Source organism: Meleagris gallopavo, chromosome 1 (assembly GCF_000146605.3).
Source record: "Meleagris gallopavo isolate NT-WF06-2002-E0010 breed Aviagen turkey brand Nicholas breeding stock chromosome 1, Turkey_5.1, whole genome shotgun sequence".
NCBI classification, from domain to species: domain Eukaryota; kingdom Metazoa; phylum Chordata; class Aves; order Galliformes; family Phasianidae; genus Meleagris; species Meleagris gallopavo.
In genome coordinates, this window is record NC_015011.2 from 144,663,795 (window position 1) to 144,681,339 (window position 17,545).

Here is a 17,545-nt window from a genome sequence, read left to right on the forward strand (position 1 = left end):
AGTCCTGCTAAAGAGTCTGTTCCTCTATTTTTTAAAGCTCTCATTTAGATACTGAAAGGTCTCCTTGTGGACTTCCTGAGGCTCACTTCTCTCAGACTATTCTCACAGGGCAGGTGTTTCATCCCTTGGATCAATTTTGTGACCCTCCTCTGGACGCACTTGAACAGGACCATGTCTCTACTGCACTGAGGACTCAACATCTGGATACAGTACTCCAGGTGAGATCTCGCCAGCACAGAGTAGAGAGGCAGAATCACCTCCTTTGGCCTGCTGGCCACACTTCTGTTGATGCAGCCCAAGATACAATTGGCTTTCTGGGCTGCAAGGGCATGTTGCTGGCACATGCCCAACTTCCCATCCACCAGTACCCTCAGGTTCTTTTCAGCAGGGTTGTGCTCTGTCCTTTTGTTCCCCAGCAATTAGGATTGCACTTGGATTTGCTGAACTTCATGAGCTTCACCTGGGCTCACTGCTCGAGCCTATTTAGTTCTCTCTGATTGGCAGCCTGCCCCTTGGATGTGTCAGCTGGACCAGACAGCTTGGTGTAACCTGCAAACTTTCTGAGGATTGTACTCAATCCCAATGTTGATGTCACTGATGAAGATATTAAAGAGCACTGGTCCCAGTACTGACCCTTGAGTGTCACTACTCACCACTGATATCCATCCAGACATTAAGCCATTGAACACCACTCTCTGTATATGGTCTTGCAACCAGTTCCTTGTCCATTAGTCAATTTGTCAAATCCATAGCTTTCCAATTTGGAGAGAAGGATGTTGCTAGAGGCCATTTCAAGGACCTTATTGAAACCCAGATAGATGTCATCAGTTCATTCACTGGCACTATTGTAATTATACCATCATAAAAAGCCACAAGGTTGGTCAAGTAGGATATGCCATTGATGAAGCCATTCTGGTTATCCCATATCATCTCTTTCTCTTCCACATGTCTTAGCATAGCTTCCAGGAGGTGTGGGGATTACTGCCTTACCCTAAACAGTCCTCTGGAAGAGCTTTCTTCAATTTCTTCACTTACCTGTTCTTCAAGTCCCAGGACCTCATATCTGTTATGCAAGAGCATCTAGGGAGGTGAGGTAGGCTGGGATGGGGTCACCTACCGCTTTGACTAGAAACATGTCTCCATTCCTCCTTTCCTCCCAGGTCCTCTTTCTCTGCCTGGCTGTGAGAGAGAAGGGGATCCATTGCTACTTGAAAAGTGCACTCCAGTGCCTCTCCTGCAAGGATGTCAAGGAGTGGCTTCACCAGTCTGTCTCCCTTTCACACTCCCAGATGCTTCTTAATGTTTCTATATTCTTCTCAAGTTGCGTTAACAGAGTAGATCATCCACTTACTCACACAACATGCAAGTTCTTTCCCCACTACCAGGGAGTATCAGGAATAATAATGATAATGAGCTAGGGAAAAATATCATCCTCAGAAATAAGTTGAGCAAAATAACATTTGTCAGCCAGTAAAAAAAAAAAAATGCTATTACCATTGCCTGTTCTGAATGTTATTTTTTAAAAATAGAGCATTAAAAAATACATTGCTGAAACACCACAGTTGTTGCAAGCTTTGTTTGCATCTTTCAGTAGTTTCATATCTAGTAAGAGACTCATAAATTTCTACAAAAACGTGCTTGAGATCTGAAAATCAATTTTATGTTTAAAAAATATATTGATAAGCTACAATTTTTTTCATCAATTATTGCTTTTCCTTACGTAGGATCAAAACAACACATTACTTCTGCTTTATCCTGACACTAGTCTGCATATACTTGTACTTGAAGAATCTTAGTATCCATAGCATAGGTCTATTTCAAAAATTTTCTTTGAAGTCAGTCGGTCTTATTTTAGCCCAACAATCCTCTTGACTTTAAAGACTAATAGAAAATCAAATGGTTCATGAGCTATTAAGAATCACCTCTACTCCTTATGCTTAATGTTTTGACTTCCTGAGACTTGTTTTAGAATTATTCTACCAAAATTTGCTATCTAATACTTATTCATGATATATGACTATATAATATAGGGCAGAAGTTTAGCAATTAATCTTGACTAAGGTTAAGAAAAAAACAGCATAGTGTGGAATTACTGAAACATAAAAAAGAGAAGTAGGAAGAGAGATGATAATACAAATGACATCAATCTTTTCTCAGAAGGATCTCAGCAACAGGTACATTTACTGCTGTCACTATATTCTGATCATCTATTGGTGTAAGAGTCAAAAAACCTAAGGAACACAGAATCAATGAGAAAGATAAGGAAATACCTCACTTAAGAGTGGCTGTTGTAAGATGCTGTATCTTGTATGTTAAAGATTAAACTACCTTACCAATTCTTCATCATTTTATGCTAATTGAACAGTTTAGCAGACTACAACATGAGAGTCACATTACCAGAGCCAGTTAGCTTCAGAAAAGTTGGACTGCCAATAAAATCTTTAGTCTAGTTATAAGGTTTTATTTTTGTATTCTTTTGTTTTCTCTACTTAGGTTTAATGTGTAACAAATGCTAAACATGACTTTGGAAAGAAAAAGAACTAAAAATAACCTATCTTTAAGAATACTACTTTAAGAAATTCTGCACACACACTGGACTAAAAATACAGAAAATAACATTTTTGTCTTTGAAGTGAAAAAAAAAGTGTAGAATACATTTTCTCATTTATGAAAATTACACATAAAATCTTGTGATTATTTTTCTCTGATATATTGCTTTTCTCAACAAAGATTTAGCTAAAACCTTCAGAGAGAGAAAAAAAAACTTTAAAATTAATTGGACTTTTTATCTGAATACTTGGTGATTAATTCACTGTTATTCAGGTTATTATTATGATACCCACTAAGTGATGTACTTTAGCCATAGGAACAGAAACAAAATGGGGAAAGAAAAAAACGAGTAAGTGTCTAAAACAATGCCTGTAGAAGAATTTGAAATAGTTCTACATGAAAAGTAAAACAAACAAAAAAAGCATCAGTACGTTTAGGCATTTCATATAGCCATCCATAATGAATATTTTTCTAATGAAAGCAAGAATAACACTATGAAAATAATGTGAAAATTTGGTCTCTCACATAGTTAACACTTGTGTAATAGCTGTATTCATTCCAATTTATGCACAAAATTATTTACACTAATCAATAGGATAGGATAGGATAGAACAGAACAGAACAGAATAGAATAGAATAGAATAGAATAGAATAAAATAGAATAGAATAGAAACATAGAATCATTAATGTAGGAAAAATCCTCTAATATCATCTAATCACACATTTGTGAACCCATCACCATCATGCCCACTAAACCATATTCCTAAGTACCATATCTACACATTGCTTGAACACTTCCAGGGACAGTGACTTCACCCCTTCCTTGGGCAGCCTGCTCCAGCATTTGACCACTCTGTCACAGAAGACATTTTTCCAATGAGAACCTTCCCTGATGCAACTTGTGTCTGTTGTCTCTCTTCTTATCACAAGATATCTGGGAGAAGAAAATGAACCCACTTCACCACAACTTCCTAGCTTCCTCTCTAGACTAAATAATCCCAGTTCCCTTACTTGTTCCTCATAAGACTTATGTTCTAGACCTTCCACCAGCTTCATTGCCCTTCTTCATAAACTCTCCATCACCTCAATGTATTTCTGGGAGTAAGGAGCCCAACACAACACAGGATTCAAGGTGTGAGCTCACCAATTCTGAATACAGAGGTACAATCAGTTCCCTAGTCTTTCTAGCTACATTATTTCTGATAAAATTAGGATGACATTCACCTTCTTGGACACCTGGGCACACTGCTTGCTCATGTTCAGCCAGCTGTCAACTACACAAGGACAAGTGTAGAGTCTTGCATGTGGAGAGGAGTAACCACATGCATCAGTATAGGTTAGGGGATAACCTGCTGGAGATGAACTCTGCAGAAAAGGAGCAGGGAGTCCTTGTAGAAAACAGGATGGCCATGAACCAACAGTGTGCCCAGGTGGCCAAGAAGGCCAATGGTATCCTGGGGTATATTAAAAAAAGTGTGGCCAGCAAGTTGAGTAAAATTTTCCTCCCCCTCTACTTTGCTCTGATGAGACCACATCTGAAGTAATGTGTCCAGTTCTGGTCATCCACTTCAAAAAAGGTAGGGAACTACTGGAGAGAGTCCAGTGGAGGGCTACACAGATGATCAGAGACCTGGGGCATCTCTTTTAAGAGGAAGGGCTGAGAGACCCAGGGCTTTTCATCCTGGAGAAAAGAAGACTTAGAGGGGATCTTTTCAAGACTTATCAAGACTTTAATGGACAATTGCACAGGGGATGGAGCCAGGCTGTTTTTAGTAGTGCCCAGTGGCAGGTCAAAGGGGAATTGGCGCAGATTGGAACACAGAAAGTTATCATAGAATCATAGAATCACCAAGGTTGGAAAAGACCTAAAAGATCATCCAGTCCAACCGTTCACCTATTACCAATAGCTCCTACTAAACCATGTCCCTCAACACAACATCCAGTCTTTCCTTGAACACCCCCAGGGTCGGCGACTCCACCACCTCCCTGGGCAGTCCATTCCAGTGCCTGACCACCCTTTCTGAAAAGTAATACTTCCTAATGTCCAGCTTGAATCTCCCCTGCTGTAGCTTGAAACCATTCCCTCTGGTCCTATCACTAATGACACGAATATATGAATGTGAGGAAAAACTTTACTTTGGGAGTGACAGAGCTCTGAAACAAGCTGCCCAGAGATGTTGTGGAGCCTTCTTCCCTGGAGATATTCAGAATTTTCCTGAATGCTTTCCTGTGTAACCTACTATAAGGAACCTGCTATAATAGTGATGTTGGACTAGATGATCTCCAGAAGTCCCTTTCAACTCCTAAGATTATGTGATACTGGAGATACTCTGGAGATAAGGAAAAAATGCTAGAGTCAGTAACACACCATTTCAATTTCTTTCTTCAATTCAAAATGTCCTCTTTTATATGGGATATACACTGAAATTATTCTTGTTGGGTAGCTATCTTAAATCTTTTGTCAAATTGGAAAGATTAAAATATTAGAGTTAGTACTATCACTTATGCATATACTCGAAGGTTTATTAAAATCTGGACTTTATCTATTATGGCTCAGTTATAATCATCGTTCTTTTGTACAGCTACAGATTTTGAACAATCTTCAGCCACCACATCAATCATCTTAGTCAAATTATGTTTTCTTAATGCCTCTGCTGGTACAAAACTGTAGGATAAGCTTCCAAACACTAACATTTCAGAATGTTGTCAAATACTGAGCATCAAAGCAATGGTCCTGCAGGCTTGTCTGTACTAGTCCAGGCATCTGGTGCATATATCAGAAGAGAGATTGCCTGGAGCTATTTTCTGTTGCTGGTTAAAATGTAGTGAATGGTTGAGAGGTCAGCCAATGAAATATTACAGAGACTACCTCAAGGCAAATCTTCACTTGTGTGGTATTAGTTCCACAGAGGAGAAGATTAGAATTAAACACCATTTGCTACGGCAGAGCATGTATATGATGCTAACAAAGCCTATGAACAAAAATAGCTTAACTTCATTGTACAGAATCCTGTGAATATACATAGCATACTCCTGTAGGCGGAGTGATGCTGTAGGAAATGCGTGTCCTCAAAAAACAAAAACACTATATTATTTGGTTTTTCAATTCTATCATGCCTGGAATGTCTTAGCCGATGTTTCTCATTCAGTGGTCTGTCTTCCTTCCACTTCCAGAATATCAGATTTAATCAGAGCATCACAAATATCCATGTGTATGTTCTTATTTTGTTATCATAGATGAGATTAAGAGTCTTGATGCTATGTTATCAGATTAAATAATATTAATTTAAAAGCTGTTTTCCAAATTGAAAAAAAAAAATCATTTTATTATCTTCTTCATGTCTTTGTTTTGTCCTTCTAAACGGATTTTTTCATTCATGAAGAATGACATATCTTGATAAAATTTCTATATCCAAAATACCTAACTCTCATTTAGTCATTCTAAACTCTGTTTAGCATCACTGGATAGTAGACCTGGATACTGAAGACAGTGTTTTATCTGTCTTAATTTATACGTTTTCTTGACACTAGATGAACTGCTACCTTAAAATGTCAATTTCTATCCACCAGCTTTAGAAGTCAGTGGGATTCCAGATGCTGGGCAATAAGCTTGAAGTTAAGTAAAATAAATATTTCTTAAACTAGATTTTAAGGAAAACAAACAAACAAAAAATATATAAACAAAACAAAACAAAAAAAACCTCAAAACTGTTGGAAGATTAAGAATACTTGAGAATTGAAACAGATTTTCTAGAAAGATAATGAAATTATGAACATTTGACCAAGCTGGTAGGTTTTCACGATGTCATCACTGGCTGGTTAGAAGTGGGGAGAACAGTGGATGCTTTATACCTTGACTTCAGCAAGGCATTTGACACTGTCTGTCTCAGCACCCTTGTAATGAAGCTTAGAAAGTACAGGATAGATGAGTTGATGAGAAGGTGAGTTGAGAACTGGCTGACTGGCAGAGCTGAGATACTTGTGATCAGTGACGTAGATTCCAGTTGGAGGCCTGTAACTTGCAGTATTCTACAGGGATTGGTACTGAGTCTGTTTGACATCTTCATGTTCACCCAGATGATGAGATAGAATCCATCCTCAGCATATTTGCTGTAAGAGTTGCTTACATACCAGAAGGCTGTGCTGTCATTCAACAATTCCTGAACAGGCTGAAGAGTTCAACAAAAGTGTAGATTCCTACACCTCGGGAAGAATAACCAGATTCATCAGTGTAAGTTAGGATCTGACTTGCTGGAATGGAGCTCTTGAAGAAGAACCCAGATATCCTAGTGGACAACAGGTGAGTTAGCATATGTCCACGCGGCGAAGAAGGCCAATCGTATCCTAGGTATTGTGGAGTGCATTAAAAAAATCGTGGCCAGCAAGTTGAGTAGTTTTCCTTCCCCTCAACTCTGCCCTGGTGAGACCACATAAGGAGTACTGCGTGCAGTTCTGGGCTTCCATTTCAAAATAGGTAGAAGTCTTTCTTCCTAGAAAGAGTAGAGCAGAGGGTAATAAAGATCACATTCCCAAAGATGTGCAAAGCAATATTTTTAACTGAAATATTGTAGCTCCTTCAGGGAAATAAATATTAGCTGTTGGTGATATTTGTCCTTCAGCCTGCCTGATTTATGTCAAATAATACTTTGTTTTGTGAGTAATAAAATAAATTAATACATGTGTATAGTAAGGGAAAGAGTATTTTCTTTAAATGTGTTACAGTTTTTGAGACTTTTAAAACATTATGATTAGCTCATTATTTTTATAATATTAAACATAAAAAGCTGCAAAATTAATACTGAGTATTATAATATATACAGTAGTCCTCCCCCTCTCCCTCCTCCAAAATCATATTATAAATGTCACAGATTAAAAAAAAAAAAAATTGTTTATGGAAAGACATTGAAGACTGTCTGAATTGCCAGGTCTAGAGGCTAGTGATCTGTGGCAAAAAGTCCACTTCAAGTCCAGGAGTTAGCAGTGTACCACAGGTGTCAATACATAATTAATAATCTGAATGATGCGTGATACTCTCAGTAACATTTCAGATAGCAGAAGAGTAGAAAGAGTGATAGATATGTCAGAGGGTCATGCTGTCATCTAGAGTGATGTGAAGAGGATGAAGAAATGGTCTGACAAGAAGATTGATAAGGAGAAGTGTAAAGTCCTGCATCTGAAGAATATCAACCCTAAGAACTGATATAGGATGGAGATGACCCAGAAGGAAAGTAGATTTGCAGAAAAGGACTTGGAAATCCTGGTAGATACCAGGCTGAGCATGAGACAGTAATGTGGTTTTGCCCTGTGAACACTAACTTTATCTTGGGCTGCTTTAGGAAAATTATTGTCAGCTGATAAAAGGAGATGATCCTTCTCCTCTACTCTGCACTTGTGAGGCCATACGTGGAGTACTGTGCCCACTTCTGTGTTCCTCGGACATCTCATATGAGGAAAGGCTGAGGTTGCTGAGACTGTTTAGCCTGCAGAACTGGCTCAGGGAGGATCTAATCTGAGTCTATAAATACATAAAAAGAAGGTGTATGAAGGATGGAGACAGTCTCTTTTGAGTGATGCCGATTGCCAGGTGAAGAGGCAACAGGCACAAACTCAAACACAGGAGGTGTCATCTGAACATTCCAATGAGTGCATTCCAATGAGAGCAACTGAGCTCTGGAACAGCTTGTTGCCTGAAAAAGTTGTTTGGAGATCTTCAAGTGCTTCTGGACCTGGTTCTGGGCAACACTATCTAGGTTCTTGCCTGAATAGTGTGTTGAACCACATGAATTTCAGAAGTGCTTTCCAACTCCTGCTATTCTATGTGATTCTGTGACACTTCACCTTTAGAGAGATATTATTAAGCGTTGAAGTGTTATAATCTCCTTTTAATGAAAATGTTCTGCTCGGCATGAAATACTTTTCAGAGGAAACAGTATGAACACCTAGAGCTGAAGATGTTCAATAGCAGGTTTGCAGTAATTCCTATCCTATGGTTTCCTATGGTCCATAAAAAATACCAACCTAACAAACAGACAAACACTCACACCCAAAAAACTCCAAACAAGAAAAACAAAGCTTTATGAGAACTGACATTAGACTGGGGAGGGAGGAGAGCAGAGAACTGTCATAAGGACAAGTTATATTTGGAGATCTATAAAGGTAAATGTGAAAAAATTCTCAACTGTCTAGTTAGAGAAAAATTACCACTGTAGGAACTAAACTGCACATATGGTACACAGAAGATAAAAATAACATATTTATAAATTAAATATGGATATTTAACATAGAAAATATCAAAATGCTTTGGAAATTATGTATTTTATTTGAATTTTTGTTCTTCTCAATTATTTTTTCTGCTTATGGATTGAACAATCATATTTATTTTATAATATGTTCAGACTGAACAACTTTATAACCAGAAATGTAAAAATAGAAAAATCATCAACTTTCAATTAATTTATTTTCGGTGAGTGTCCTTTTTAACATTTATTCTTGTCCTATATTTAAGCTGAATCTTGTCCTGATAAGTGTATACTGTGCCTCTTTTATCTTAATATTTTTAGAGCTCTGTCACTGAATCACAGAATCACACAGAATCACAGAATTGTAGGGGTTGGAAGGGACCTCTAGACATCATCGAGACCAACCGCCCTGCCAAAGCAGGTTCCCTACACCAGGCCGCACAGGTAGGCGTTCAGGCAAGACTTGAATATCTCCAGAGAGGGAGTCTCCACAACCCCCCTGGGCAGCCTGTTCCAGTGCTCCATCACCCTCACCGTGAAGAAGTTCTTACGCACATTCATGCGAAACTTCCTATGCTGCAGCTTATGTCCGTTTCCCCTCGTCCTGTCTCCACGTACCACTGAAAAGAGACTGGCCTCACCACTATGGCCGCCACACCTCAGATATTTATAAACCTGGATCAGGTCCCCTCTCAGTCGTCTTTTCTCAAGGCTAAACAGACCCAGTTCACTTAGCCTTTCTTCATAGGGGAGATGCTCCAGGCCCTTCACCATCTTTGTGGCCCTCCGCTGGACTCTTTCCAAGAGATCCCTGTCTTTTTGACTGGGGAGCCCAGAACTGGACACAGTACTCCAGATGAGGCCTTACCAGGGCAGAGTAGAGGGGGAGGATCACCTCCCTCGACCTGCTGGACACGCTCTTCTTAATGCACCCCAGAATGCCATTGGCCTTTTTGGCCACGAGGGCACACTGCTGGCTCATGGCCAACCTGTCGTCCACCAGGACGCCCAGGTCCCTCTCTGCAGAGCTCCTCTCCAGCAGCTCACCCCCCAGCCTGTATTGGTGCATGCAATTATTCCTCCCTAGGTGTAAGACCCTACACTTGCTTTTGTTGAACCTCATCCGGTTCTGCCTCTTCTGATTTCTTTTTTCATCATTTCTTTTATTTCGGCCAGAAGGGTAAAAATGTAATTTCCATCCAGGCTGCTAAAAGTTTGTTTTCATCAATTGGGATGACATCAACTAACAAACCAATAAGGAATCATTTCCCCCTTAGGAGAGTGTGTTATTCTTCCTCTTAGCTAGATTCATCTGTGGGAATCCTAAGGTCACTTCCATGTCCATGTAGTCTGATGAAACACTGTTGTAGCCTCTGGGTCACAGAAAAATATTTTGTTGTTTTCTTCTTCTTCGGGCTTTTCTTTCAGTGTTCCATGTTTTATAGAAGTCAGTATAGCCCAGTATAGCCTTTTTTTTTCTTTTTTTTTTTTTTCCATTATGGTAATTTCCGTGTAAACTCCTTGGCCTAACTTTTATGACAGCTTGATAATGAAAACATTAGTTAGAATATGCACACAAGCAGAAAATATAATTAATTTGTTAATATAACCCATCTGTAAATAATCTGTGACATTCCCCAGAAGGCCCCTCATGGTTCCCTCAAAGTTCCCTCAGATAATTTTGCATTCTCCCTCAATCACCCCATGTGCTCTCACAGTGACATTTATCAGCTGTTCACTCTTACTTCTAATGTTCAGACATTTTTTCATACCACTTCCAACACTTTCTCAAGATCTGTTGTGGTAGCTAAAATTTACAACAGGGCCTAGTCATCTATCTGCATACCTTAACAAGAAGCATATTATACTTCTTGTTTGTATATGTATATGTATATATATGTTATGTATATGACTTATTAAGTGAAAAACAAAATAAAAAAAACTAGAAAAAGCTATTACTTTGAAGTGTTATGTTCTTGTTCATATACTAAAAAATGTAGCAGAACATACAGTAAAGAACAAGAAAAGTCACAGTTTAAAATACCTGATATTTAACTCCCATGTTTGCCACCTATCTGCAGTCTAATAGCATCATATTTAGCATACAAATGCTTTGAGATCTTGCCTACTTGTTTACTTTCTTTTTGAAAAGCTGATAAAAGAAGAGAAAAAAAATCCTTTTCATCACTAGTAGATAGAGAATAAAGGTAAACTTATAACAAAAATGGCATTCCAATTTTTTATCTAAATTTACTTATTCAGAACTTAAATTCAGAAAATATTTTACTATTTCTGTGGGAAGAAAAAAAAAAGATTAAAAGCATGAGTAAGGATGGAGGAGAGAGAAGAAAGCAGAAATAGGCAGAAAAGAACACGGTTGAGACACAGGGAATGAAGAAACTATTGAAGAACAGAATGTGAGTTTCTTAATGCCTGTTTCTTAATGTCAGTATGTGACTAGCTCCAACGGCAAAATGAATCGTCAGAAAACCGCCCTGATTAGAAATCTGGATTGTGATATGAGAGATATTTCATACACTAGATTTCTAACAAAAAAAATGAAAGGGGGGGATGGGAGAGGGTAAATTCAGAAGATATTATAATGAGAAACTAGGTCCATATATATATATAAAACTGGGAATAAGCACAATTAATGGAATTACAGAAGTTGTAGAGGAGAAGTAATACAAAATTAGAAAAAAAGAAGGAAATAATTTAATTGCATAAAGTATTTTATTATTTAAATGTTTAGAAGATGTATTCTTAATTAGCTGAAATGACGTCTGGAGTTACCTGAAAGGAAAACATTTAATCCTAAAGCAGAATATTTTAAAATACAGATCAGAAACAAAGAAACAAACAAACAGGAAAAAAACAACAACAACAAAAAAAAACCACCCTAATTTCACTGTAACTAAACTTAAGATCTATATTAAGAGCTGGTAAGGAAAAAGTTTTATCTGAAAGAGATGTTGTAACAGGAATACATCAAAATAAGATATTTAAATTGAGATTTCTTCTCCCTAGCCCTGATTTTAAAAGTTTTTGATCGTAATATTTACTTTTACTAATCACAAACCCTTTTTACCTCTGTTCTTAACATTATTTAACCTTTTTTGTTGTTGTTCTCTTAAATTATTACTCATTTATTTTCAGATAGTCATGTACAAAATTACCAATTTTTGCAAAAATTATCAAAATTCTTACATTTAATATGTGTAATTTTTTTCCCCAAAACATTTCTACGTAGTGTCATATCTCTTTCTTGAATGAGTTTTTATTTTCTAAAACTTTACAGAAGAGCTAGAACCCAATGAATTGTACAGTACACCATAGTAATTTTATTTGTTCTTTTTAAGGGAAATTCTTCCTAAAGAGTGTTAGTTAATACTGACACCCTGAGTGCAAATTACATAAAACACATCCTAATTCAGATAAATTAGATTCTGATTCAGAATAAATCAGTTTTAGATTCAAGTTCCGAAGGTATTCTATTAGCTGTTTTGAAATTCAGTTCCAAATGTTTGCAGTGCTTTTGTATAAGCAGTGTTCATGGAGGAATTCAGATAATTTGTTTTCTCTTCATAATGCATATGAACAGTTTTGTTTTGTAAATGTATTTCTTTCTTTCCAATGCAAAAGAGAATGAGGTATTAGAGAAATATTTGACTAATGACAAAAACCGTTTACACTGAAATTAGCATAAGGGCAAGTTTCACTTGAATCACAAAAGCCTGTCTTCCTGAAGTCTCCCAGTATTTTGGAAATGTAAGTGGATCAAGATCTGCAAAAATATTTATAGTTCTTCTTCCTAATTTGTTGCTTGCTTTATTCATCAGATGCTTTTACTGTTATAAGTCAAATTATTACATGCAATTGTAAATAAAATGTTTTGAATATCATTTATTTATTTATTTATTTATTTATTTATTTATTTATTATAAAATCACACAGAAAGTAAATTCTAGTTGGTGCAAAGTTGCTAAAATTCTGAAATGAGCATAGTTCACAGAGCTAAGGATAATTATCCAAGTTCTTCACTACTTTTGCCAAGTACATGTCTTCAGATTACAGACATTTACCAAAAGAGCAGGTTAAAGAGAAATTGTGTGCAGTTCAACTATGCCTTTCACTGAAAGGTTCTTGCTAAATGCACAAATGCACCTGTACATCTGTTAGAGTAGTGACACACACTGCATTTTTTTTTTTTTCCATGTTTCCTGTGGTTCTGTCTAGACAGAGAAAAGTTACCTTCTTTTTTTTTTTTTTAAGCCTGCTTATTTATAGATAGAATCTTAAATGTATTTGGCTGGTCAGTCACTTAGGTGAAGGCAGTTTTACAGTCTGACAGCTAAAGGCAAGTTGTCAGCAAAAAATATTTCCATGGAAATCCATTGAAAATATTACTTTCTTTTACCAGACCACTGATCAGAAGTCCACAGGAGCTGCAAAAGGAGCTCACTGATATCAGCCTCATATCAGCTAAGATTCTTGAACTGCAGAAGCAAGAACAATATCAAAATAATTGGAATTTCCTGTGGCTTGGTGGTTCATAAAGGTTTCGTCCAGTGCACCATGCAGGAGACACGAGAGGTTAAGTAGCATAGTGCCCTGTCTAAAGGACCCCATGGTAGTTCATAAACCATGAATAGTATGACCTGCCACATCTCAGTGCTAAGAGACAAGTTAAAGACAAGTTTCATTGTCTAAAGGGGTTAAAGATTACATTTTATGGGAATATACTTATTCCTAGAGGAGCTGTCCTATAGAGAGGAAGAAAATAAATGGTCATAATTTTAACCTCCAGACAAGTGTTGCATTAAATCATTTATCTGAATATCATGTCTTCCAAATTAGGTGACCTGTAAAAAAAAGAATAAAGCAGTAATAGGCTTTAAGATGCTTACTATTATTGTCATTACTAGTTCTTATTTCATTTTTGTTTACTTATTCATTTATTTCTATGGGGGTAATTATATTTATGTATCTGCATATATTTATCTATGAATAATAATAGAGGACGATGTCATTCTCATGTTTGATGTTTTACTGATATATTTGCAGAATAAATTAGGAGAATTTCCTCAGCTTTGACTATAAAGCAAAAACCTGTTGCACTCAAGAAGTAGAACAGACTGTAGACTAAGTAAGGTATAATAGTGTTTACTTTTCCTGAACCAAGCATAAGCACACCAAAACAGCATATCCAGCAGAAATGAGCAGGCATTCTGTGGCATAGCTAAATCTAAGCGTTTAAATAACATATTATGGCAAAGAAGAAAAATAATTTAATTCTGCAAAAGGAGAATTTAAATGCATGTGTCAGTAGCAAAACCTGCAAGGGAAACAAACAAACAAACAAACAAACAAACAAAATTCCAGAAATAGGAAATGTGCCTGATAAAATAAGAACCGCTCATAATTCTCAAAATGAACTGGACTATGTTAGAGGCAGATATGATCCTTCCATTTTTAGAGGGAAGAGGCCAGGAACATAATAATATAATTGATGAGAAAAATGATCTCAAAGAAACATTTCACTCACTTTGGTTCCATTTTTTCTCATTAAAAAAAATTCTTATGCCTGGCCAATTTAAATTTAGTGAATAACAATATGGCAAGACCTGCAACCACTGGCAGTAACTGCACAGTGTAAGCTCTATGTCATTACACATCCTCAGCTGATGTAGGATACGATTAGCAAGTAATGACTGCTTCAAAGAAGGTAGTGTCAATAATTGGTGATGAGTATGTATATAATAATATAAATATATTATGTATTGTCAACTTCAGTCTTTTTTGCATTTGAAAATGGGACTAATACATCTTATCACAATAATCTCTGATTCTCTAGCTGATATATTGCCACATTCAGTTGCAACACATGTCTTGATGTCTAGGGAATACATGTAAATATTTAAATTTACTGCCTGTTCTTTCTTTAATTTTCAATGGAAAAAAAAATAAATGTAGGCATTCAGAAAGGAAAATCCATTTAATCTCTCTTAGTTACCTATCTAGCACTAAGATAAATTGTCCTATGGAGCACATAATTCACTCTACTAAATATGAAAGGAGAAATAGAATGATTATTTCTCCAGATTCTCTTAATTTACCACTTTACCTTGCACAGGAGTAGCAAATGCAGTTGGCAAGAGAATAAAATCTTCTTGGCTTCAACTCACTTCTACTTGCTTAGGGAAAAGATTACATTTCCCAAAGGTTACAGAGATAACATTTAATTATTTTAAGTCTCTTAGTTGTAGTCAGAGATCAACTTGTTTCCAGCAAGTGGCAGACAAGAAGGACAGAATTTTTCCCTGCAGTGAATCCAAGATTCTTTGCCTCCCAGCTGCTGGAAGTTCACTACACCTGGCTTGTGCTCTGCAAATGAACCGCTGCCTCCCTGTTGCCAGATCTTTCAACATGACAATTGGGCCTGAAATGAAATAATCTGGAATGTAGGTCTAATAATCATAGGAAAAACATGGTGAATCAGAGTAAGATGTGCTGCTATGGTAGCAGGCAGGCAGCAAGATGAAAATAAACTGGGTACTTAAGGCTTTCAGATATCAGAGTAAAAGTGCTGTTCAAGGTACTTCACAAAATAAAATTTGGGAGGATAAACATAGGGGAAAAAGTTTTATCAATTTATCAGAAACTCACAACATAAACAAAAAGTGCTCTTCCTATCACTGAGTTATACAAGTAGAGCTGGTTAAATATTCACTATATATTCATATGAAAATATAATTATACCAACAATATGTATGTGTGTGAATAAAACCTACTCTTCTGACAGCTCAGAAAATTCTGTGCTTAGTATTTCAGGTCTGATTCTGCAGAACCATTTACAGAATACTTCACAACACGTAGGAATTTTATAACCATAGGGCTAAATTAACATATTCTTCATGGATGTACACTTTAGTGAAGGAGCTTGATTACAGAAGTGTAATGACATGTTCTAAAAATCACCATAATATTTTTGGAAGTTTGAGGTCAACAGTTCTAAGAATCAATAAAATTTTTTTATTTGGATCCATAAACTGTATTGAAATATTTTGATATAAAATGAATTAGTATAAGATGATCTTTCTTTAAAATTGTTTTTTTTTTTCTGAACTTTCATTTTCTCATATATTGTTACAACTTGACTTTCCTTTCAAATGCAAACAAGCTTACAAATTTGCAGTCACAATCTGCAGTCACATGTTCTGAAACATGTAATTAAGTGCAACAGTTCACTTGTCCTTACAACTTTTCTGAATATTTTCTGATGTGAAAACTTCACATGCTTAATGAAATGAAATGTCACCTTCTCCAGTACTCAAGGATTTCATCTACTATACTTAAACAAAGGAAAATTGCTTCTTAACAAAACCAAAACAATACAAAATAAAACATCTCTATTTTCTGACGAATCTGACATAATCTGTGGCATTAGTCATGTCAGGCACCATGTTATACAGTGTTTCCAGTTTATGCCCTTAATAACACTGTCAAGTAGTTTAAAAAAGAAACATGACATCTTAATGAAAATTAAAACTGTCACTTGAGAGAAACAAACAAACAAACAAACAAAACCCACATATGTATTAACCAAAAAATTCTACAATCACACAGTCTCTACTTAGATTTAAAGGATGTATGAAATTTAAAAAGTAGTGTATTTTTCACCAGTAGCTGTTGGTTTGCCAAAAAATGTGTTAGAAATGTTTTTGAAGAAGTTATAAAACTCTGAGTACTCCTTTAGTAAAGAACTATATTTGAAATATTTTGGCTTTCACACATACGATTTTTCCTTTAAATGTCTCCAACTTCATAATTTAGTGTGCAAAATTAATAAAACTTCAAATACTGCTCTCCAGTCATAGAAATGTGGTGTCTCAGTAGCTGACAAAATCAATTTAATAAATGTAATAAGCTCATCTAGCACAGTTTATAGTAATCTGCTTTCATTTGGCTTTTATAAACAACTCTCGTCAAACTTTCATCTTCTGTGTAGAGTGGGTTGTATTTAAACTGGATTGGAGAGGCACAGAGAGGAAGTATAACAATGACTGAGACACTGGGGAGCAAATGGCTTCAGAATATTTATTCCATGTATTTTCCACTTCTGTAAGGGAAAATGTAAATGCTGACCCCACTGAGTTTTCAGTAAAACAGTCCTACTGGATTTACCTACATTGCCAAATAATAAAAGGCTGGAAACAGCTCAGATGATGAGAACAGAGATGCCTGTTCACACACGCTCTTTAACTGTTAGCTTTTTCCCTAACTATGGTTTAAACTCTTCAAAATAGTTATCTTCAAGGTGAAATATAAAGTAGCTCTCTCTAGTACATCTTAAGACTTCCTCTGCAAAGATTTTATGGAGAAGACAATTACAGACTTGTCATTTAGACTTTGCTTTCTATTGTTTTCTAAAACAGTCCCCAGAGACTTGATACCATTACATACTCCTATTTGACTCCATCCACACCAAAATGTATTAAATAAAATCTCTTAGTTTCTTGCTACAAAAACATTACTCTGGCAAGTCACAAACCTTCCCAAACATTATTTCAGTCACTATGCTCCAAAAAATACACAAAAATAAGAGCACTTCAGAGATACAAAAAATTGATACAAGAGGAGTGATAGACATTGAGAATTAAGAAGAAAAGATATAGTCTTCATAAGAGACTAAGCAGGGTGGAAAGAAAATAGATTTTGAAAGTTAGTCTACAGGTCTGCTAATTCTAGAGGGTTTT